The 26,427-nt window shown below is 31.2% G+C and overlaps 1 protein-coding gene across 3 annotated transcripts in view; it reads right to left on the bottom strand.

Annotated features, from left to right (window-relative positions):
* Positions 1-26,427, bottom strand: part of LOC105211048 (prostaglandin D2 receptor) — a 32,302-nt gene that overhangs the window by 4,006 nt on the left and 1,869 nt on the right. The window lies entirely within an intron of this gene.

Genomic DNA, 26,427 nt, shown 5'->3' with positions numbered 1-26,427 from the left:
GCAATAAATTCACGCCACAAGTGTCGGAAATGTAAACCTTAATATTTCGCACAAATTACAATTTTTCATGTGTCGATTTTTATACACTCGCCAAGTGTTGCATAGAGTATAATAGAATTCTTTTAACGGTTGTTGTATCTATTATAAATCTGAAACTTATTGATATAGATATTAGTTTAGATATAGTCCAAATTATCGGACCGAAACCAAGCTTACTTCCCATAAAACTTCATAGAGAATTCTACCAATTCTAAGTTCTGAAATAGTCAAAAACTATCCCAAAAATCGTCTTTGAGTATTTTGAAGACAACAACATTAATGAGACTAATAATAAATATTTTCTTTTCCAAAAAACGAAAATTCCCGTTATTTTTTGAACACACTTCGTATGCATGTCTATATGAACCAAAACAATTTTTGATTATGTAATTCCTCATTAGCATGAATATTTTTTGTATTTACATATAAATGAGTTTAATGATTGAATACATACACTTCGATGCGGTAAGTAAGAAGCTTGAGCTCTTTAGTGGGTATAATAAATTTCAATCGAACGCAGTAAATAATAAAATGCCGGCAAACAATTTAAGCGAAATATTTAAAGAGTTAGCAAGAATGCAAATAAATCGGTAAGAATAAATATTATCCAATTTAAATTGTTAAGTAAGTGGAAATATATATATATTTATGCTCAAAGAGTTGATTGCTCAATAATAAAAAGGGAATACAAATTAGCAGCGAAAGAAAGCAAATAAGGTAAAAGTGAAGAAAATTAAAAATAAAATAAATAAATGTATTTTTTGAAGGGAGCCTGTTTGAGAGATTCATGAGATGCAATAGGCATAATACGGCAAGCAAAAGCGCAATATGTATACATATATACTGGGGCTCGAAACGGGTCTTTGACTTATAGAATTCCACAATGTTCCTACTGAGCAGTCTGAAGCTGGATGGTAAGGTCAGTGCTAGAATTTGTAGTCGTGAGATTTATTTGTAACTATTCCAAAGAACCAATCGACTATAAAGCCGAAATTGTTAGTTAACCCTTTCATGCCCAATGTTGCCTATAGGCAACATTTAACTTATCGGCTTCTAATTCCCATTATTTAAATATTTTTGACAAGCGGTTTTTTCAATTATGTAGACTTATGTGTTGAGCAAGCTGATAGCTACTTTTTCTGATATGAGCTGTGCACGTTTTCATTCAGAAAGCGTTATCCGCAGAGTGAAATTGTCAAAATCGGTTTCGCGAAAAAAGTGTTAAAAAAATATAAAAATAATTGTTTTATTTTAAAACAAAGTGAACTATATAAATAAGTAAAGATAAGAGAAATATTTAAAAAAAATTTCATGAGAAAAGTGTTTAGTTTATTTATAATACTTTAATTTGTGCCTATAAGCAACATCCTGTAACTAATGAACCAGGATACATAGGATTTTTATCACTTCATATTTGAATTAAGGCTAATATATATCTGTCCTAAAAAAAATGTTAGCTCAGCCCAATTTAATTCGGGCATGAGAGGGTTAATATTATGCCTCTTGGTGAGGCATTTATTTGAACCCAATCGAATCTTAATTAATGAATTCGTACGAGATCTATAGTAGATTGAAATACGGTTCCTAAAAGACAAAAAACTATATTTTTGAACAATGCAATGAAACAAATTATATAAGTTAGATATTGAAAAGAAATTCGATCAAAATATTTAGGACAGAGTTGTAGCCTCTCAGAAAAAATTAAAATGATAATATTTATTGTCACACTCAAATTGCTCCTAAACCATTCTTAGGGGTAGTCAGGATTTTCAAAAAATAAAATTTTCTTTTTTTGCATTTTCGTTAAGCGTAATATCTTAAAAATATTCTCTGAAAATTTGAAGTTGATCCCATGATAACGTTTCGAGTTATTCGACAAATAACAAAGAGCGCTCGGGCACTCCAACACGCTAGTTTGAAACTTTAAAGGCGTTTTTCTCAAAACTGTAACTCGAAAACCGCTCAGTAGATATTATTGAAATTCATACAGCTTTTAAAATACAAAATAATACTGGGCCTGAATGTTATGAATATTATGAATATATCCTGAATCGGATCGAAGCTTTTTTATTTTTAAAAAATTTCGAATTTTAAGTTTTTTTCCGAAAATATAGAAAAAATTAAATGAGTCCGGCATTTTGTTAATTTTTGAAAAAAAGTAAAAAGCTTCGATCCGACCCAGGATATTTATAAAACTGATTTTTCTTAGCCGATTAATTTTAGATGAATATCCAAGGACTTATGATTGTCACCGCAAGGACATTTTCCATTTTTTTGGAACTGGGTCAACACAAACAGCTTTGGAAATTATATTTTTTTTTTTAATTTTCGCGACTTCAAGTTAGAAACATTGTGTAATAATGCCATATTATTATTTTTCTAAAATAACATGATTTAATAACAAAAAAATTAATGTAAATTCTCATTTCGTGTCTCTGACTACCTCTAACCCTTTAAGAAAGTATCTTGGAGATTATTCTAGATGGATTTTGTAAAATAGTAGTTATTTTAAATAAATGTTATAAAATGTGTCTCAAACATAGTGTATTTAAGAAGGTTATGGAAAATATTAATATTTATATTGAAGTAAAGTTATCATCTTCGAAAAATATAACAAGTTTAAAATAAATAATATATGTATAATAAATGTTTTCGAAAGTTAATTTATTTTAGACAGGATTTATATTCTCTTTAGTTATTACTTATTCAATTCATATACATATATTTGAAGACAGTGAAATTAACTAAGTTAAGTTAACGATAAATTGGTTCGTATGTCATATAAGACAGTTTATGCCAGCGAAAAAAAATGTTAATCACTCTGTTAGCACGCACTTATTGAGAGCACTGACACAGTCACGCACTGCTGAAACCACCAACAATAACAAAAATGATAAATATTAAACCCACAAACATTCAACAAGTGTTAGATAAAAAAGTCAAAAGGACTAAAAGCTCAATAAATTTGCCTCGAAATAAACCGCTATAAATATTCGCAAAAACATTCAATTAATGAACAGTGATGCGCATACATATAGACACTTGACAGCCTTTGCTTGCGCTACAGGCTTAGCTGGTGTTACCGTTGTTGTGTTTGTCCATTTCCCGGCATGCTTAAATATCCAAATATAGCGTAAGTGCTTATTAACAGTCAGCCATGAAAGTGATGGTACATTAAGAAAATAATGGGATATTATTTTTATTTTTTAAGAGAGTAATGTGGACAAAAATTAATTTCTTTGCATAAAAAAATGAAAATGAAAATAAAAAATTTTTTTTTTTCTAAGCGAAATTTTATATTTATATTAAAAAGTATAAAAATAATGCATTTTTAATATTTTATTACTTTTTTATTTTTATTATTTACTTTTTTATTTTTTATTTTATTTTTTATTTTTTATTTTTTTCTTATTTTTATTATTTACTTTTTTATTTTTTTTTCAGTATTTTTTTATTATAATTAAAACATTCAACTACATATACCATTACTTTTGTAGCCAACTGTACATATTGACACACATTTAATCATGTCTGTTTGTACGCGTTGATGCCGTTTAATAGCCTATAACGCCTACAAACCTTAACTACATAGATGTACTAAACCTACTTAATGCCATCGCAAATTTTCCGTTATTTTCGCAACGTATCGAAACACGCATTAACGAGTGGCAATTTCGTTAATTAACAGCTACAAGTGAGTGAACTAGAAAACGTGAGAATACAATATTCCGGTTACACTGAGAGCACTCTACAAGTGAATCGATAGCCTCTGCAGGTTTTTAATGAACTTAACAACTTTGAGGTTAGGTTTGTACTAGAGCTCTTGGTATTCGACTAATCGACTAACCGAATTAACCGAATAGGGCATTATACGAATAATAATATTCGGTTTGCACTATTCGGATAGTCGTCAGTCAACGACTATTCGATTAACCGCTCATTTTCGACTATTCGGTTAACCGTTCGTTGTCGACTATTCGAATAGTGCAAGTAACTTCGACGAGTGGGTAGTCGGTTTTCTGTGAAGAACCGGATTTTTTGGGTCGGTCAGTGGTCGGTTTTGCTTGTGCCCTTCTGCCCGAACACTTCTCAACCGATTTATACCGCACATTGTATATATCTTGAAAATACGGACATATATCTGGTTTTAGACTGAATTTTCATTTATTCGAATAGTGACAGTATAACTATTCGAATAACCGCAGTAGAACGACTATTCGAATAGTCGGAACATTGCGACTAACCGAATAGTGTTAACCGGTTAATATTCGTACGAACGGTTACAAACCGGATATTCGAATAATCGGTTTTCAGGTTAATCGAATAATTTTAAGAGCCCTAGTTTGTACTACAGCATTCGACGGCCTATACGATATATATACAGTTGAGCCTCCACAACTTGAACTTTTGAATTGGCAATAGAAGTAAATTTTTCTACAAATTACCTTTCGTAACACGAAGTCTCTCTAACTCGTAGTTTTTTTGTGGATTTTAGTGATTCGAGTTAGGACAGTTCAACTGTTTATATAATGAAGTTTTAGTTAATAGGTTAACTGTCATCTTGACTGTTGAAGTAAACATATGTTTTTGACATTTGTGTACCGTATACTGTGACAGCTGACGATGCGAAGACTTACGTCAGAACAACCTTTTAAAATCCTGAACATTTCTTTTCAAAACTCTATACCTCTAAACAAAAACAGCTTCGAACCAAGTTAGATTTTCTACCAAACCATCAGTATTGACGCAAATTGTCATTAATGACGTTGTATATGACGTTTGTTTAATCGAAAAAGTTGCTTTCAATATCCATATGAAAGCCACATATGCCTCAACCAACAAAAATATACAAAAATATGATTGATCGATCGCCTATGCGTAAACAAAAAAGTAGAAAAGTGCGAATCGGAATGAATTATCGAAAAATAAGTTATTTATAGGTTATGTTTTATTAATTTTTGTTTGTTTTTGGTTTATGTTTTATTATTTAAATTGTGTTTTTTTTAAGCTATGTTCTATTACATTACTAAAGCTTTTTTCCTTATTTATTGATACTACTTAGATTTGTGTGACATTTCCTTCCAGAAAAAATAGCTCAGCGCTTTCTATATGAAAAATTTGATAAATATGTACATGCTTTCTTGTGGGTAACAGCTCATATTTTTTACCACGCTTTACGACTGTAATCAGCATGTTAATTACTTTGTCTATTCGAGTGTTAGTTTCATTATGTATCTATATTGTACTATTTGCAAATATTCATATTTATTTTATATAATATATAATATATTTTATGTGGATACAACGTAAATATTTGCTGATAAAATTTATAATATTTCCTTAGCGTGATTATAAGCGTCGAGGAAATTATGCATTAATAGCTCAACAATATTATTTTATACATAACATATGCTTGATAATCGAGAGTCACTGATAACTAAAACAAAATTTCGCTAATTAACTTCTTTGTTTACATATTTTTGGTCGTAAATCTATAAAATAAGATATCATTACATAACATAACATAGCACAACATAACTTAACATAGCATAACATAACATAGCACAATTTAGCTTAACATAACATAACATAGCATAACATAACATACCATAAGTCATGACATATCATTAAGTAATAAATCACAATTTCCCACGGCATTGCGAAACATAACTTAACCTCACATAAAACACCATCTCATACATAACACAACTTTAAAGTACCGACATAGAAAGCTAACTGCCTAATCTTGTATTTATTTGTATTAGATCAATGTTTAAGTAAGTCAATGTACACGTAAGGAAACAAAAATGAGAATTACTTCTAAAGGGGTTTTCAATACGGACGCTACAAAAGTAGGGACACCAAACCACGCCATATTTTTCCCGCTCTTTTGACATTTCTCTTCAGTAAGGTTTGTCATTTCATCATGGAAAGATGTACGATCCAACAACGAGTCGAAATTATAAAAATTTACTACCGAAAATCAGAGTCAGTGGCCTTAACTTTAAGATCTCTACATCTTACGTAGCGATGAGGCTCATTTGTGGCTGAACGGATTCGTCAATAAGCAAAATATGCGTTATTGATCAGGCAATGAGTCACCATTGCATTCTTAAAAATTTACGGTTTGCTGCGGTTTATAGGCTGGCTTCTTCCGTGATGATCAAGATCGACACGTTACTGTGAGTTGGAATCGCTACTGCTCAATGATAACCAAATATTTTTGCCCAAATTGGATAATATGGACTTGGACAATATGGTTCCAACAGAATGGAAGGATCGAGGAATCGATTTATTGAAAACCAAAGTTTGGTGAACGTGTCTCTCACGAAATGGGCAGTCAATTGACCGCCTCGGTCGTGCGATTTGACGTCGTTAGACTATTTCCTTTGGGGCTACATCTAGTCTATGGTCTATGCCAACAAGCCAGCGACGATTGATGAACTTCGTACGAATGTCGAACGTGAAATTGCAGCAGTATCGGCCCGATTTATGCTTGAAAACCGTCGAAAATTGGGTTCAGCGTCTGGACTTCTGCAAGTGGCGACCATGGAAAGGAAATCGAGTTCCATACATAATGGCATTGAATGTACTTTCACAGCAATAAAAAATTTCATTGATATACCAAAACTCTTTCAGCGCTCTTATTAAGAACCCTTCATATCAGTAGGTATCACAGAAACAAGGTATGGATTGAGAATTCGGCTTAGAACCAATCGGTTCTCGGTCAAAAAGTGCTAGAGTCCTAAGTTCGGAATATTAAATAGTAGTTATAGCAGAGATATTCTTCGAAAATTGTATTTTAATTAGCCCTTAGATCAACCTTAACCATGACAAAGGAAGAGGCTATATTATGCGACTTTTAAAACCTAAATATGAAGACAGTAAAAATAGCGATTTGAGTTGAACGAAGAGGTCTATATTTAAAATTTGCCCAAGTACTTTAAGAGAAGCTGTGGAAGTTATGAAAAATGTGGATGTTTGACCAGAAAGAAGCCGATGCTAAAAGCTAACGAATACGATAAGAATCTAAGATCTAAGACTAATAAGTAACGTGTAGTCTTGGAAGATGATAAGCTGTTAAAAATATTATTGATTCTCGTATTAAATAGGTCTTAGCGGCGAATTTTGATCCGATAACGATTTCAATTTATTAAATTTGGGTTTAGTGGAAGTGTTTTGTAATAATACTCTAATCCAGGCTGACTATACATAGATATAAACAATGTAATACAAATGTTCAAAAAGTTGTTGATATTTTTGTAAATAAACTTGAGTATTTATTAAGAACTACAGCTATATATACTGACATACGTACATATAAGCATATGCTTGAATTAAACACTTGAACTAAAGAAAATCAGCTTTATTTGGATTAAAAATACATTTCGCGTTAATTTCAAAAACAAATAAATATCTACAATACAAACAATATGGAAATGTATGTATGTATGCATTCACTTGCTATTTGCCAACCCGATAAAAGTGTCAAATGCTTAATTCCCCAAGTCATTGGTCACTATTTACACTGCATTTTTATTAAGTACTCATTCTACTTAAAGCAGGCATGCCAGTGTGTAATTAAGTGTGTTTGCATATATGTATGTGTAAATATATTTATTTGCATTTAACTTTACCGTTTGCACTAGGTTTTCACGAAGTACTCATTAATTTATCGCTAATTGTGACAGGAATGTGTTTGAAGAGGTAAAAACAAAAACAAAAATATAAATAAATATGTAAAATCCCGTAATAAGAAGGGTAATCTGTGGTCACTTGAGTCGCAATATTGTATTTGTTTTTTGTTTTTTTGTTTCAGTGTTGCGCTGAAAACCTACAAGTCATGGATGGTGTTGATGGCGTAGTTTCTTAACAGAAGGTTTTCCTATATAGAAAAAAATATTCATATACATATTGAGAGGCAAACATAATAGAGATAATTTAAAAGAAATTATTTTTGTTGTGGCTTTGTGCTTGAATTTGATATGACATCAGTTGTTGGTAAAGAGAAATCATTTTTGATTTGATAAACATATTTTTTTTTTAGTAAGACGAGTTGTCATTTTCGTGATACAGACGAAATTTCTTGTGCCAAAACGTTGGAAATGTTGAAAAAATTATTTGGTGATTCAATCATGTCGAAAACTCAAGTTTACGATTGGTAGAAATCGTTCATAGAGGGGCGATAAGAAGTGAACGATTTGCCACGTTCAGGACGGACTTCGACCTCTTCAACTGAAGAAAACGTCGACAAAATAAAGGAAATGGTGATCGAAAATTGTCATTATAGTTTGCGAGATAACCCAAATAATGCACATGTCTCATGAGACCGCTCGTTATATTTTGGTTGATGTTTTGGGTACACAGCGCGATTGGTGGCAAAAGATCTGAATTTTCCTTAAAAAAGTGAATCGCAGGAAGGTGGCTGAAGACATGATTGAAATCGCAACGCACTCAAAAGGTTGAGTTGATCGAAGCTTTTTTTTTCAAAAATTAACAAAATGGCGGCCTCAGGAAATTTTTTTCTAGATTTTCGAGAAAAAATAAACAGTTAATTGGTCTTACAAAATCAAAATTTTTGAAAAAAAATCCTTCGATCAGGCCTGAGTTTATTATGTATTCTAAAAGTTTTATGGATTTCATTAAAATCTACTGAGCGGTTATCGAGTTGCAGTTGTCACCAGTCCAAAAAACATAGTTTTGAGATAAACGCATTTAAAGTTTCAAACTAGCGTGTTGTAGTGCCCGAGCGCTCTTTGCTATTTGTCGAATAATTCGAAACGTTATCATCGGATTTCGGAGAATATTTTTAAGATATTACACTTGACGAAAATGCAAAAAAAAAAATTTTTTTTTGAAAATTCTGACTATCCCTAACCCCTTAAAAAATAACGGGAATTGTAAAATTTAAAATTTCACAGTTTTGGAGAGTTGTCAACATATTTTCTTTTTTTTTTTAATTTTTATTATGTTGATATACATGACCCTAAAGTACGCTAAATTTTCATCTGTAGTCATTGCTTACATTGTCTGTAGCAGCCGATAAGGTCATAAGCGTTTTTATGAGCTTATGAGACAAAAAGCGGTCTGTTATATTCTTCGCCAAAAGTAATACTGTAATGACGGCCCACCCTCAATATAACATAACCTTAAAGGGTCGAAAATTTTCAAGCAACGCAGAAATCGCTGAAAGATCCAAAGGCTGTCCCAAAAATCGGGTTTGATAAATGTTTCGACGATTGAAAAAGCGCTTATGTCAGCGCAGTGCATAATATCGTTACTAGATTTTATGAGCAGAAATACACTGTATGTGACTATACGCACTTATTTGTATTATACTCACTCACGCTTCATTTAGGTGTACGACTTCAATAAATATTTAAAATTCGCCTAAAGGTAGGCAACACTTTATTTCATTCTTTTTTAATAACTTGAATTGCTTTTATTTCTGTTAAACAGAATTTTGTATTTTACGTTAAAAATATTATTATTTTTAATATGTTTTTAATGGACAAAGCAAATGTCCTTATATGATAGAAAATTTACTCAAAAATAGAATGTCTCACTTGCAATGGCAAATCATGTAAATCACGTGTTTGTTATAGTGGCATAAATTAGTGGGCAATTTCCACATCTGATTCAATGAAATACGTCACATACGTCAAACATTGTGAATTATAAAGTAGAAAATTAGACTAATAAACACTTTGAGTGCCAATAGTGCTGTAAATGTGTGTAGTTTAATAGTAAGTAGCTGTGCAATCATAGCAGAAAATGTGGAAAAATCTAAATATAGAACCATATATTTATTTTTGTAGCTGAAGGTTCTGGCGAAATGCCAATAAAAAAAATTAATAAAAATGAAATTTAATCACAAGGAAATATTTTATAATTTTTATTACAAAAATATGTGCAAAATTTTTATTTTCTTAGCCATATACAAGGCTTCAGAGGTTTTTAAAAAATTTCTTTATCGACAAAAGTTTTAAAACAAATGATAATAACAGTTAATTCTAAATACTTTTATAATTTTAAGTCTCCCAGCAATCCATTAAGTATGTTTTCAGACAACTTTTTTGGTGTCAATTCCAAGTGATAACATTTTTTTCTAATCTATCTGATTTCCTAAAGCTTTTCTGCAGGATGTGCAGAATTTCGAGGTTATTTAAGTTTTCCAGTGATATAATATGATCATTGGCGGATCCACAGGGGGGGTTTTTGGTGTTAAAACCCCTAAACTCAGAGAAAAATATATGTTTGTTGATATGGGTTTGGAATGAGGTTATTCATCAAAAAATCACATCAAATTATAAGCAATTATAATAAGTTACAAGATTTTTGTTGTTATTCATATAATTCGAACTTTCTCTACATTTGTACAAGCAGTATCGCTGAAGCTCAGTGATTAATTGAGGATTACACGTGATCTCACTTTCCATGTTATATTTTCCTTGGTTTTTTAAAGAATTATTCTAGTATTTCATCAACTGACAGATCAATATCCCTATGAATATTCATTGATGCTAGACCATTAAGCCTATCTTGACCTGTCGTATTTCGTAAATAGGTTTTAATTCTCCTTAAACTTGAAAAACTTCTTTCCGGGAATGCTATTGAAACAGGCAATAACGCCAATATGTGTAAAATCTTGAAAACATTCCCAAAAGACGTTTTGTTCACTGATTATTATTTCAATTATTTCAAATTATTTTTTTCTATTATTTTTATTTAATTATTTCTACTATTCTTTATTTCAAAATATTAAAATTTAGACACTTTTAAAAACAATAAAAAAATGTCTGCTCCAAAGTTGATATCAGCACGTGCTTAACATGAGCATAAATACATAATTCAGCCCAGCCAGCCACTGCGTATGATGAACTTTAGGCTGCGAAGCAAACTTATAACATTGCCCCAAAGCAATAGACAGCCTAGAAAGCGAATGTACTATGTATTTCGAAATCAAAAGTAATGTCAACAATTACAAAGCGTGGCCATAAAGACAGCAGACAACATAATTTAAGTTGAGTTCATTGAAAGATAGAAGAAGGCAACTAAAGTTACTCATACGACCTGTGTGTTTGCTTTAAAGGCATTAACTGTTTTGTTTTAGCTAACTATAAATTGCTTTTAGCACATCTGAGAATGCAATTATCTATCTTAAAAAGAAAATAATAATTTAATAAATAGAAACATAAATACCCACTTTTGAGGAGTTAATATGAATTGGTCAATAATCCCCACAAATCAACTTAAGCGCTTTCGCCTTTGTTTGCTAATGATAGCCGCACACACATACGCACTTCATAAACAATAAATTCCTTTTATAATACAGTAAGTGCATAAACTGTTTTAGGAAAATAGTGAAAAAAGTGTTGTCACTTTGAAGTGGTTTCACTTGCGATTTGCAAAGTGCAGTGCGATAAGTGCAAGTACGTTGGATTTACGCTCGCAATTCTTGGAATTTTTAAAGGTTCGCGCATGCTTGCGTCGCGTGGGGAAGAGATAATGATTACTCATGAAGTATAATTAAGATTAAATGTTTATTTTTTTTTATAAACTGCTAAGCAAGACGAATATTTCTCCTTGGAATTTGTAAAAAGATTTTGTAATAATTTTATTAAAATAAAAAAATAATAATAATTTTTGTAATGTCTTTAAATCACGTTGCCAGTTAATTAAAATATTGAAATTTTTTTATAATTTTTTTCTTAACAAAGTTGCCACTTAGTTAATTTTCTTGATATTATTATATATAAATAAATTTATTACTATACCCTGAACAGGGTATATTAAGTTTGTCACAAAGTTTGTAACACCCAGAAGGAAGCTTCGGAGGCCCTATAAAGTATATATATAAATATTAGTATGTTGAACTGAGTCGATTTAGCCATGTCCGTCTGTCTGTCCGTCTGTATATATACGAACTAGTCCTTCAGTTTTTATGATATCATTTTGAAATTTTGCAGATGTTATTTCTTCTTCAAGAAGCTGCTCATTTGTCGGAACTGCCGATATCGGACCACTATAGCATATAGCTGCCATACAAACTGAACGATCGGAATCAAGGGCTTGTATGGAAAACTTCCGCATTTTACTACATATCTTCACGAAATTTGGGTGTGAGTTATTGCTCATGGAAATAATTTAATCTCCGAAAAAATTGTTCAGATCGGTTCACTATAGCATAAAGCTGCCATACAAACCGAACGATCGGAATCAATGGCTTGTATCGAAAATTTTCGTATTTGACGTGGTATCTTCACGAAATTTGACATGGATTACTGCTTAAGGTAGTAGTATAATCTCCGAAGAAATTGTTGAGATCGGTTAACTATACAACCTTAATGTTTATAGCAAAAAACCCGGCTAAAAAGAATTAGTAAAATGTTCTCTTTTTTTTTACTTACTTTTTCTAACGTCTTTAGATTTGCTTAAACACATAGTTACTAAAAGAAATGCACCTGTGAAGGGTATATTAGCTTCGGTACAGCCGAAATAAACTTTTTTTCTTGTTTATAAAATAAATTTTACTATGTTTTAAGAACAATCAAGAGAAGTCTTCGATGGCATTTGGACAGCACTTTAGCAAAATGAGTTATATATTCTCTGAAATATTATCTTATACACTTAATTTATTTTTTAGAAAGTCTATTTTATTATATCGACGTTTAGATGACAAAAAAACATAATTAGAATCAGTGAAGGGTTTTTTTCTGTGTCATTTTTCGATATGTATTTTAAGCGAAAAAATGTATGCTTATATCTTTAAGAGGTTAGGAGTAGTCAGACACACGAAAAGTTAGACTTTTCAATAATTTTTTTTTTGCTATTAAATAGTGTTATTTTACAAAAGTGAAGTGAAGAAAATTTGGAAAAAAATTATAATTTCCAAAAAAAAAAACTGTCTGTGTTCACACAATTCCAAAAAAAGGTCGTTGTGGTGACAATCATAAGTCTTTGGCGATTCATTTGAAGTCAATCGGATGAGAAAAATTAGTTTTATAAATAGATAATACTGGGCATGATCGAAGCTTTTTGTTTTTTTTTTTCAAAATTAACAAAATGGAGAAATATTTTTCTAAAAACTCCAAATTTTTGAAAAAATCAAAGTTTCACAAAAGCGTTTTAGAGAGTCCGAGCGCTCTTTGTTATGTGTCGAATAACTCGAAAAGTAATTATCGAACTTCAAATTTTCACAGAATATTTTTTAGATACTTAATGAAAATATCAAAACAAAACAAAAAAATTGATTTTTTCCAAATGTTAACTACCTCTAACCCCTTAAGGCCATTCTGATCCAAAACATCAGTCCAAACCTTTTTCAAACATTATATACAGAATGTGGGAATCTCCGGTCCATACATATTTGGTGTTCTGGTATTAAAAAAAAATATTTTATACCCATATACCTATAATACTGATTATGTCTGTATGACTTACTTTAAAAATTACCCTTTACTGTAAATTTCCTAGAGATGCTTTGCAGACTTCTTTTATTTTTTCTTCACAGAATTTTGTTTACTTTGATAGATATATTTCTTTCTTTAGAAAAATGACTACAAATGAGTAACTTAACTGCAAAATGCTGCAAGGCATTACAATAGCTTCACGAAACTTATCAAGAGCAATCTTAATTATGTCGTCATTTCAGAGTAAAAACTATTTTAATGCAATTTTTATTTTAATTATAAACGCATACGTCACATTGACTCACAATCGCAATTAAATAGAAAATATAATAAACACAATTTAAAATAATGAACTAAAGCAGCGCTCATTTTCTATGAGATAGGAAATCCCACATACTGATATGCAAACCCATTTTCAAGCGGCTGATTAGCAATAATGAGTGAGCAAACCATGAGTAATGTCTTCAACACTCAAGCACATAGAATACATACAAACATTTGCGAAAGCTCGCAAGCACAGATCTTGATAGCATTGGCACATTTCTTGAGGTTTTTAGAGGTTAGCGGTTTCCCAAGCGCGAGGTTTCCAAAGAAAATGATTTGCTCTCTTGATTAATAAATTGCATACTTGCTGTCGCTTGCAAACAGACGGCAATAAGTACAGATCATAGCTGTCATTAGCTTGATGGAATTATTGCAACGACTTTGAATTTTTTACTTTGCACTAAACTCACTTCCACCCCCTCTTTCGATATTATATTAACGATTTCGCTTCAATTGTTTCATTCTCACTTTTTGACATCATCGTTGTTAGTGGAATGCATACAATACTAGTTTTGTATACATATTTGTATATAGATAAATATAAATTTAAAAATTTCTCAGAAATCCCCTAAAACATTAAAATTAATTACATTCGCTCAGATGCTCATATAGTATTTATGTGCTGGCTTACACTTATGTATACACACTGCAGCGCAATATGCGAGTAATGAAAATTGTTGCATGACATTACTACAACTGTTAAATGTCCGGGGGAAATTTATGGCAGAAAATCATTTCAACCGTTTTATGTGCGACGCTTTTTGTTGTTGTTGTTGCTGTAACAGTCACGTGATTAAAAGCAAATAGTCGGCTTGTTTATATTGTTAGTACTAACTATTGGTCTAAAGTTGTCTAACTGCGTAAATTTTGTTTATACTCATATTAAATAGAGTTGCCAATTGTTTGAAATTTAACTTTATTAGAATTTTATAATTATACATTTTTTTAGTATAAAAATTTAATTATATTTTATGAGTAAAATATAGAATTTAATTTAATCAGGGTTGCCACCATTATTGAATTTCGAAAACAAATTTTTTCTGGGAATAATAAGCATTTAGTGTTGTTAAGTGTAAAACATTAATACTAACAAGTAAGAAAGGGCTAAGTTCCCAAGTATTCGGCATAAAATCCAATAGAATAACGAAAATCATCATATATGGTATATGTGGGCTGAGGTAATGCATGGACCGATTCCATCTATTTTTGTCACCTATCTCACATTTTAACCAATATATCTATGGTATAAAGTCCAATGACAGTTTGAAACCCCAAATACTAGGTAAGTGGGAGCTAGCGATAGTTATGACCTGATTTCACACATTTTTGGCACTCAGACATATGATTAGAAGAAAAATATTGCCTCTGAATTTCTTCAAAATATGTGAGAGATTTACTCATATTTTCAAGAGCGTCGTGAGACATCCACTTTACACTACCTACTCATATTTTTGGTAAAAAAATTATTAGAATCACTGGGGTCCTCATGTTTTATACATGGGGCATTGAAAACGTATGGCCCGATTTCGACGATTTTTAGAAGGGCGAAGCCTCGCTATAAAAGCAGTATTTATGCAAAGTTCTGTGCCGATATCTTCACTAGTGCTTACTTTATATATTGTAAAGTAAACGATTCAGATCAACTTCAAAGTTCTGGTATACCATATTCCCATATATGGGAAGTAGGCGTGGTTGTAAATCGATTTAGCCCATTTTCAAACATATCATTGGGATACCAAGAAAATGTTATCAACCGAATTTCATTGAAATTGGTCAAGTGGTTTTTGACCCATATGTGGGTGGAGCCACGTCCGTTAAAAATTTTGTATACCGATTTGAATAGAACCCTTCTGTACCTTCTTTACCATGAAATATAAGGTTTCTGGTGTTTTTCCTCCATGAATTAAAGCATTTTTAGTACTTTTCAACATAAGCTATGTATGGTAGGTGGGCGTGGTTAGAGACGCCTCTAAAATATAAATTGTCGTATGGCTTAGTTACGACAATTTATAGGTTTTGGGCAAAGTTACTGAAGTTTTTGGGAAATATGAAGAGTTCACTACCCATATTTTTGGTTAGGGTTGCCATGTATTTTTAGCATTAAATATATAACAGTTTCAATTATTTTTATTTCATGTTTTAAATTTAAATCGCTAACTGATTTGTGAATAAAAATGAATAGGAATAACATTTAATCGCATAAATAAGATAATAGGGTTGCCATAACTTTTTTATGATAAAAATATAAATATTTAAATTGATATACTAAAAATGTATATTATCCGCAATAAAGATATCTTATTTCTTTATATGGTTGCCAACAACTAAATTTATTGTCTTACTTTTTTACGTAAAATGGCTAGAAAACATTAAAATTTGCAATAATATAAATTTTATGATTTTTTTATATTTAAAAATTTTCCACACGTTTCCTAATTACTTTAACTACCGTTTATATGTCGAATATATCACATAATATAACTGTGTGTTTGCAAATTGTAGGAATGGAGAAACATTTTGCAATTCACTGTTATAACATTAGAATATTATGTGTGGCCCGAGTGCGGCAGAGGTGTTTGCACATAGCCATAAATAATGTCTAACAAACGATATAAAGGGTGATTTTTTAAGAGCTTGATAACTTTTTTAAAAAAAAAAACGCATAAAATTTGCAAAATCTCATCGGTTCTTTATTTGAAACGTTAGATTGGTTCATGACATTTACTTTTTGAAGATAATTTCATTTAAATGTTGACCGCGGCTGCGTCTTAGGTGGTCCATTCGGAAAGTCCAATTTTGGGCAACTTTTTCGAGCATTTCGGCCGGAATAGCCCGAATTTCTTCGGAAATGTTGTCTTCCAAAGCTGGAATAGTTGCTGGCTTATTTCTGTAGACTTTAGACTTGACGTAGCCCCACAAAAAATAGTCTAAAGGCGTTAAATCGCATGATCTTGGTGGCCAACTTACGGGTCCATTTCTTGAGATGAATTGTTCTCCGAAGTTTTCTCTCAAAATGGCCATAGAATCGCGAGCTGTGTGGCATGTAGCGCCATCTTGTTGAAACCACATGTCAACCAAGTTCAGTTCTTCCATTTTTGGCAACAAAAAGTTTGTTAGCATCGAACGATAGCGATCGCCATTCACCGTAACGTTGCGTCCAACAGCATCTTTGAAAAAATACGGTCCAATGATTCCACCAGCGTACAAACCACACCAAACAGTGCATTTTTCGGGATGCATGGGCAGTTCTTGAACGGCTTCTGGTTGCTCTTCACCCCAAATGCGGCAATTTTGCTTATTTACGTAGCCATTCAACCAGAAATGAGCCTCATCGCTGAACAAAATTTGTCGATAAACACATTTCGAACCGAACACTGATTTTGGTAATAAAATTCAATGATTTGCAAGCGTTGCTCGTTAGTAAGTCTATTCATGATGAAATGTCAAAGCATACTGAGCATCTTTCTCTTTGACACCATGTCTGAAATCCCACGTGATCTGTCAAATACTAATGCATGAAAATCCTAACCTCAAAAAAATCACCCGTTATCATTAATACTGTTGGCTGTGTAGATTGAAATTTGTAGCTGTTATGAGTCGTTCGGCTTGATTTGTCTATGACAGAAGTGTTGTTTTGCAAAAATTGTTAAATAAAACCATTTATATGATGTGGCACATTTTTGTTGGCGGCTGGAATTTTAATAACTTTCCTATTGCGTCGAATGAAATGCATATACTCGTATATATAATTTTAGTAAGAAATTTAGATTTCATATGACAATTGGATAATATTTTTTTAGAGATAATTGCAAGTGTACACAGTTGCGTTCTGTTTTTATTCTAAAATTATTTGGTGAGATTGATGTATTATAGTTGATTTTAAAACATGAGTAACAAACAGAAATTTTTTTTTATATAAATATTTACATTTTTTTTCGAATTAATTTTCAACTTTTGTTGTTAATATTTCGAAAAAAAAAATTAAAATATAAAATGAGTGCACTATTAAATTTAATAATATTAAAAAAGTGTCTTAAAAATTATAATAATTTTACAAATTTAACATTAAAATTTCATAACAGGGTTACCATATATTTAATGCTAGGTATGTGTATTTAATTTTTGTGTTAAAAATATATATGTATATAATACGTGACATACGTGTCTGAAAAATAACAAAATTTCAAATCAGGGTTACCAATTCTTTTAAGATAAATATATGTTTTTAATTTTAATGTTAAAATTTTTATGTTATACGTGACATATCCCATTTGAAGTCAATTCCTAATCATATCAGAGCGTCACCTTTCTCATTTAAATGGTTAGTCAGGATTTTCAAAAACATATTTTTTTTTTTCTTTAAGTGTAATATCTTAAAAATATTCTGTGAAAATTTGAAGTTCGATATTTACTTTTCGACACATAACAAAGTGCGCTCGGGCTCTCTAAAAGGGCTTGTGTGAAACTTTGAATGCGTTTTTCTCAAAACAATGTTTTTTGAACTAGTGATAACTGTAACTCGAAAACCGCTCAGTAGATTTTAATGAAATTTATACAGCTTTTAGAATCTTAAGTCTGATCGAAGCTTTTTTTATTTATCAAAAATTTCTCTTTTTAAGACCAAAATTGATTTTTTCCCGAAAATCTAGAAAAAAATTTCCTGAGGCCGCCATTTTGAAAATGTTTGAAAAAAGGTTCGATCCAGCCCAGGATTATCTATTTATAAAACTAATTTTTTTTATCTGATTGATTTTAGACGAATCTCCAAGGGCTTAAGATTGTCACCACAAGGTCCTTTTTTTGGAACGGGGTCAACACAGACAGTTATAACTTTGGAAATTATATATTATTTTTTTCAAATTTTCATTTCGTGACTTCAAGTCGAAACATTGTGCAATAATCCCATATTATTACTTTTGTAAAATAACATGAAATACTGAAAATTCTAATTTTTTCGTGTCCCTGACTACCCCTAACCTCTTAAAGGTGGATAGCACAAATAATAAATATGAAATAGAAAGCTCATTGGTTGGTTGTATGAAGAAATATGAACTTGTGGTAAAAATGAAAAGTTGAGAATCATGAACCATTGACTACGAGAAATAATATTACCGCGAAGGTATTATAGACTGGGTCCAAATTTAAAAAAGTTATTGTTCTAACGTTATAGCCTATATTCAGATATATACTAACGGAACCAAACACTCGATCAGATGAGAAGGCAGCTGAATACTTGTTGGACCTGGAAGTAGCTCAAGTATTATACTCAATTTTTTCAGGTTATATAATACGAAATTTTTTAAAAACCTGAAATCATTATCAAAAAACTTTAAAGATTTTGATGCAAAATGATGAATTTTATCAACTTTTTTTAACTATCAATGTAACAAATTTGTCAACCAAAAATATTTGCTAAAAAGTTTAATATTTTGAGCAACAAATATTTTTGACAATAAAATACAGAAAGCATATAAAATAATACAATATTTATTCGTAATCCCGTATGTCGCTGTAAATGTACAATATTTTAGGTAAACAAATGAAATGTAATACAATGGCATAGCGAGTAATCCCTTCAAAGTAAACAGTATTTGCTCTTTTATCTTTACCTTTTCAGACAGGACAAGTGCTCAAATGTATGGAAACGGATTTAGCTGAGCTTTTGTATACGGTTTTTATCTCTTTCTTCAAGTGTTTAGTTGCTTTTTCGTCATTTCCGGTCAACTGGAGTAAATTTATAGCCCAATAATATGTATGTAAACACATCCTTGACTAAATCTCCCATTTCTGCTTTTATTACGCTGTCTTATTCTACTTGTTGACATACATATGCGGGGTTTCAAATGTGAGTATTAATTTTATTCTCAGAAATAGAGCATAATACGAGCATTTTATCTTGTGCGTAGAATATTGAAATGTTACGCATGTTTTGTATTTTTCTTGCTTTAACCTAAGGAAGCCAACTTTCTCTAGGAAATGTATTTGTGCGGCGTGTTTATTAGGCTTCCATTTCGATTTCCGTATCTGTTTTTACTCATACCATCTTCAGTGGATGGAATATTTGTAATTTAATAAACATCCGGTTTTACGTTTTGCTGTTGTTTGTGCGATATTTTTTCAAATATCTAATACAAGGCGTTTATGGGTATCTTTAAGTGTAAATATAAACTACAATATTAGAGACGCTCTCTGATAACTCATCATATACCAAACAGTAGGTATTCCAAAAATTTGACAACCGAAGATGTTACTAGAAAAACTTGAATATCTTGAACTAGTTCCTGCAAAATATATATTCTCGAAGAATAGAGTAAGAGTAGTAGTCTAGTTTGAACATGCGTACAATATGTCCATTAACAAACCAAAGAGCTTTTTGGAGAGTTCAGAAATATTAAATGGATATGTTGAGTTAGGAGAAAACAATATTAAGGACCATCTTATAAAAAAATGTTGACTATGCTATCTGCAAATTTTAGTGAAATTGAAAAGAAGAAGTTTGCATTTTTTGTAAAGAGTTGCCTTCTGTTTGAAAAATAAAAATGTATTATATAAATTGTGTTCAATTTAAAATGAAAGGTATGCGATATCTATATATCTACAACTTTGCTTCCGCCGTTTTCCAATAGATGTCTCTAGGGTCAAGCACTGGTCGATTACATCGTTTTATGTCGATCTTGGGCATTTGTGTCAACATTAACCCAACAAAATATTTGTAGAGATCTGTTTGCGTCCCAAACTTATTCTTAACTGTCTTAATGTCACTTTTTGAGCCGAATTTCGACATTTGCGGGAAATTTTGCTTTTCTTTTTTAATTCCAAGAAAGGTGCGGCTGAGGCTCATTTTATACAAAAAAATTCTTAAATTTACAAAAAATAAAACTGCGGAAGCAAAGTTGTAGAGTTGTAGATATATGAAAAAATATATATATTTCTATAAGGGGTTAGGTGGGTTTCAAAATACATATAAACATTAGAAAAAAACGAAGTGCCGACGGCTGAGTTTTCGGAATTTGAAAATAAGAAAATTCAAAAAGAACTATTTAAATGTGTATCTTTGATACGCTGAATTTTTTAAATGAAATATATGATGGTATATATTAAAAAAAATTGTAAAAATAGCCTTTGAAACCCACCTAACCACTTAAGCAGAGCTGCCATCTTCATTAAAAACGAAAGTGAGTCATTAATGAACTTATCAAATAATATAAAATAGTAAACAAAGAAAGCTATTTGGCCTAAAAATTATAAATGCGGTAATTTAGAGTTGCCAGAAACTATATTATTGCCATAATATACAAATTGCGAACTTTGTACTAAAAAAAAGTCCTCTGAATATAAACATATACAACAAGTAACGAAGGGCTAAGTTCGGGTGCAACCGAACATTTTATACTCTCGCAATTTATTTATTTAATTTTATTAATATAACACACAATTTGACCCACATATTCGTCATATATATGGTATAAAGTCCATTGAAAGTTGGAAGTTAGGTGAAGTTATGACCCGTTTTTTAGGCACAGTGACATATTAATAAAATAAAGATATTCCCTCCGAAATCTACAAAATATCTGAGAGACTTACCTATATTTTCGGTAAAAAAAGAATTAGAAGCCCTGAGGTCCGATTTCGATTTTTCGAAGGGCGATGACACATTATAAATGTGGTATTTGTGCAAAGTTCTGTTCCGATATCTTCACTAGTGCTTACTTTATATATTGTAAAGTAAACGGTTCAGATCGACTCCAAAACCGATTTGGCCTACTTTCACAACCTATAATTGGGATGCAAAGGAAATGTTACAAACCGAATTTCATTGAAATTGGTCGAGTAGTTTCGGAGATATGGTTTTTGGTTTTTATGGTGGCCGGAACCACGTCCATTTAAAATTTTGTATACCATTTTGAGTGCAGCTCTTCTGTACCTTCTTTATAATGAAATTTAAGGTTTCTATTTTTTTTCCTTACTGAATTAAAGCAATTTTAGTAGTCTTTAACGTAATATTTGTATGGGAGGTGGGCGTGGTTATAATTTGATTTCCTCCATTTTTGGACTATATAAGGAAATGCCTGAAAAAACCGACTCCTAAAAATTTCGTTGATGTAGCTTTAGTAGTTTGTGAGATATGTACAAAAAACTTAGTAGGGGGCGGGGCCACGGCCACTTTCCCAAAAAAATTACATCCAAATATGCCCCCTCCCCCTCGTTTGTACCAAATTTTACTTTCATAGCTTTTTTATGGCTTAGTTATAGCACTTTCGGTGTTTTGGGGGCGTGGCAGTGGTCCGATTCCGCCCATCTTCGAACCTAGCCTTTTTATGGTGCCAAGGAACACATGTTCCAAGTTTCATTAAGATATCTTAATTTTTACTCAAGTTACAGCTTCCACGGACGGGGACAGACAGACATCCGGATTTGAACTTTACTCGTCACCTTGATCACTTTGGTATATATAACCTTATATCTAACTCGTTTAGTTTTAAGACTTACAAACAACCGTTATGTGGAAGAAACTATAATTCTCCCTTTAGCAACTTTTGTTTCGAGAGTATAAAAACGTACTTTATAATCCCTACAGACTTTTAATTTGCTAACTTTTTTAATGCAGACTTATTAAAACCTTAAGGGTTGCTGTGAAGTTTAGACCGACAACATAAAAAGTTGATCCCACTTCATTGTTAAATTGTATTCAAGTATTATAAATTCTATAATTGTTTGCAAGTTAGCGATTAAAGCTCAAATTTAGCGAGTAAATTAGTGGCGAATTGAAAGCGCACATTATATCATAAACATGTTTACCTTTTGTAAACATTTTAGAGTATTTCACTTTAGCTTTTTTAAATTAGTATGGGCACAAAAATGTATTATTATTATAGCAAATTTGTATAGTTATTCTTTATAACATTAATAAAAAATAGTATTTATTTGCAATACAACAACAATTTATTATATGTTATTTGCAATGAATGTTGCCTAATACATTAATTATTTTTATGATGCTGTTTAAATAAGTTGTAGGCTTTTAAATTATTGTTTTTTTTTTAATAATAGTATATTTAAGCTTTATGTTTATATTTTATTGAGACTCACATCATACAAATATTATATGAAAAGTTTAATCACTACCCAATTGTATAAAGCCCTTAAGTAACAAAAAATATAAATGTAATTGTCACTTTTGGCCGTTACTAAGGCCTTTTGATGAGTAGTAAAATGTTATGGCATTAAAACAATTGCGCAGTAACAAAACGGTTAAGTAAAGTGAATTCCATTAAATATTCGTTTTTACTTAGTGGCGTACTTAAAATTCAGTTAACTCGATTACTGGAAGGAATATAATATTACCGCCAATGTTGTGAATAACACCAATTTTAAAGACATCAAAAAAGAGTTCATATTGCTCTTGAACTATATATATGTATGTACTATATAATCCCAATAAAAATTTTCAGCAGTTACTAAATCATTCTAACAATAATGTATACAATAATTAATTTGAAAAAATAAATAAAATTTATTGCTCAAATAGATTCACCATGTCTTATTTTCACTCTAAACTTCTTTTACACCGAATTTAAATGCGATAAGCTAATAATTATTTATGCGCTCTGTTGACATTTTGAACTTCAGACACGCAGACGACATAACTCAGCTGTTTTATTTGTTTTAAGCAGCGAGTGTGCCAAACTAAATGCTAAGCGAATAAAAAAAACCTACGGGAATCTCTTCGTATATACTATGAGCATGCACAGACATACACATTCGCCTGATAGCGATAAGCTTTTGTCCGCTAAGGGTTAAAACGTGCTACGTCTAGAGCGGATGACTGATGTTAATTAAACAATAATAATAAAAAAACAGTGAATCAGCGGTGCTGTGAGAATAGTTTGCTAGATTGGAATATCACGTACGGTGAAACTGAGACAACGTTGGGTATTAGTAAGAAAATCTTAGTACTAGCAACAGCTCATTTAAAACTGTATATTGAAGGCGGAATCCAATTCACATACTAAATTTAAGTAGTCTTCAAAACGAGATTTCTGTCGAATAATAATAATAATAGATAATAAAATGGAGAGATTAAAGTTTTCCCAACCTCCAACCAATGATCTTCCGACTGTAGATGTAGCGGTTTGTTTCATATTACGGATTTACCCCAATTGGAATTAAAATAAGTGATTGACTTGCATGCAATCAAAATCAAAATATAGCAATTCTCGTAAGTAAAGTAAGGTTAACTTTAGGTAAGAAGAGAAAAGTGGTATCATTCTCACTTTTTACTAAAGTTTATATGGGATATTAAGGGTGTCATCCCATGTGATGTGCGCTTTCTCCACGATTCCGGCTGATTGGCTTATCGGAAACGAAAAAAGTTAGCGACGTTTTAATCTGTAAGCTTAAATGCATGGAACGCACTGCGATCAAGAGAATATACCAGAAATTGGAATTTTGCAAAATTTTAGTTTTTGAAATACATAATATAGCTTACATGTGCTCATTCGGATTAGCCGTTTTTGAGATACGATGGAGGGAAGTTTGAAAAACATAGTTTTGAGAAAAACGGGTTCAATGTTTCCAGCTGTCAACTGAGCGCTTCGAACAGCTCCATCTTCTAACTGCTGTATCTTTAAAACGACTACGAATTTCTGAAAATCACTTTACTACCGTATTCTATACATGCTAAATAAGCAATTTATGATTTAAAAAAATTTTTTTGAGCCCATCACATGGAATGACGCACTTAAAGCTTCAATTAAAGCTGAAGCTCATCATATTATCATCACACATTATCAGTGTTAAAAACTGCAGCCGGATCTACGTAACTGTAATGGAATCAGATTTGTTTCTGGCCAAGGACTGTCAACTCTGTAGCAGTCTTCTAATTTAAATATTTAGGACATACAACTTTGCTTCCGCCGTTTTTTTTTTGTAAATTTAAGTTTTTTTTGTTTAATAACGGTTACAAACGTCGTTGAGCCTCAGCCGCACTTTTCTTGGAATTAAAAAAGAAAAGCAAAATTTCCCGCAAATGTCGAGACTTCGGCTGAAAAAGTGACATTTTCAGTTGAGAATAAGTTTGGGATGCAAACAGATCTCTACAAATATTTTGTTGGGTTAATGTTGACACAAATGTCCAAGATCGATATAAAAAAATCGATTTAATCGACCAGTGCTTAACCCAAGAGACATCTATTGGAAAACGAATTTAAGAATTAAAAAAAATTATATAAAAATTAATAAACTCTCCAACAATAGAGACATCCATAGAGAAGACTCTCCAAAAATTTCAAATAAATCAGTGCAGTAGAAGAGAAATAGTGGGTATCGTTTTGAGAAAGACAGTTTAAAGTTTCATGTTCAGACGAGCCAGTTGGGATGGCGTGTCAGAAAAATACCTGTTTCTCCGAAAATATTTTGAATTTTGCAAAACTCTGCTGAATATGTCTACAATAAATAGTAAAACTTTACAAATAAAAAAATCGATGTTTTTATTTTTACACCAGAATATCACTTTAAGCTCTCAAAGCGGCTTTTGTCGGGTATAGATATGTGTATCAATATATGGAAGGAGCTTTGTAACTAATGGGCATAAAGTTTCGAATCAAAATTCAGTAAGCTTTTCAATTTAAATTTGTCTAGTGGTTCCAGTTGCCATTTAATATTTATCTATAGTAATTAAAAAACACTTAAGATTGGCACCTAGTTGATCCAAGAGTTCTTGGTTTGTTTCGTCGAAAAAGGACCTTTTTTTCATGAATTTTTTTAGAAAAAATTATTGCTGTAGGTTTATTTTACTTATTATTAAATGAAAGTACAACATTTGAAGGATAATTAAAAAAAAAGTTTTAACGAAAAATAGCGAGGAATAACGGATTTGTCGTCGATCTCTGCAGGCACCTCGAAAAGAAGTTTTTGTGCGGCGACCAGCCTACAGCATCACTGGATCATCCGAAACCAAAAAATCAAAATGCTTTCTTTAGTTTATTAGTTTATCTTTCAATTGACGTCGAGTTTTTTTTTTATTTTTCAATTTTTAAATTTTTGGTACCATTTTCAAGCCAAAATGACGATTTTAGACGAAAAAATCGACCTATTTGTTATTATAAAATTGTTAGTAATTACAATTTTTGGAAAAACTCGACGTCATTCGAGAGCTAAATACATGTAGAATATTTGTTCAAAACGATCGATGCAGTAGTTTTTTCTGTAGGCTGGTCACCAACTTTAAAAATTACATAGTTGAGAAAAACGATTCAAAGTTTTGTACACTCAGCGCAGGTAGCTGGAGGTACCGTTATTCAACCTGCTGTAACTTCGTTAGTTTTTCTCCGCATGACCTAAAACTTTAACACAATATTCTTGAGATGTTGAGATGGTTCAGAAAAAAATAAATAAAAAAAAAAAATGAAAAAAAAGTTGTCAAACCTTACCCCTCCCCCTTAATTTTATAATAATTTTAAATAACTGAATACAGAATGAAAAATAACTAATTTATAGTTTTATTTCATTTTGTTTTAAGCGAATACCGTTATTTGCAAAGGCAAATATTAAAAATGAATTAAATTTTTTTTTTGCAAAATTTTTCCAAAAACAGAACATAAAAAACAGAATTCCACTATTTTCTTCAACTCATTTTAATTTTAGAAAATTA

This window comes from Zeugodacus cucurbitae, chromosome 4 (assembly GCF_028554725.1).
Source record: "Zeugodacus cucurbitae isolate PBARC_wt_2022May chromosome 4, idZeuCucr1.2, whole genome shotgun sequence".
NCBI classification, from domain to species: domain Eukaryota; kingdom Metazoa; phylum Arthropoda; class Insecta; order Diptera; family Tephritidae; genus Zeugodacus; species Zeugodacus cucurbitae.
This window is presented reverse-complemented; position numbering and strand designations above follow the sequence as displayed.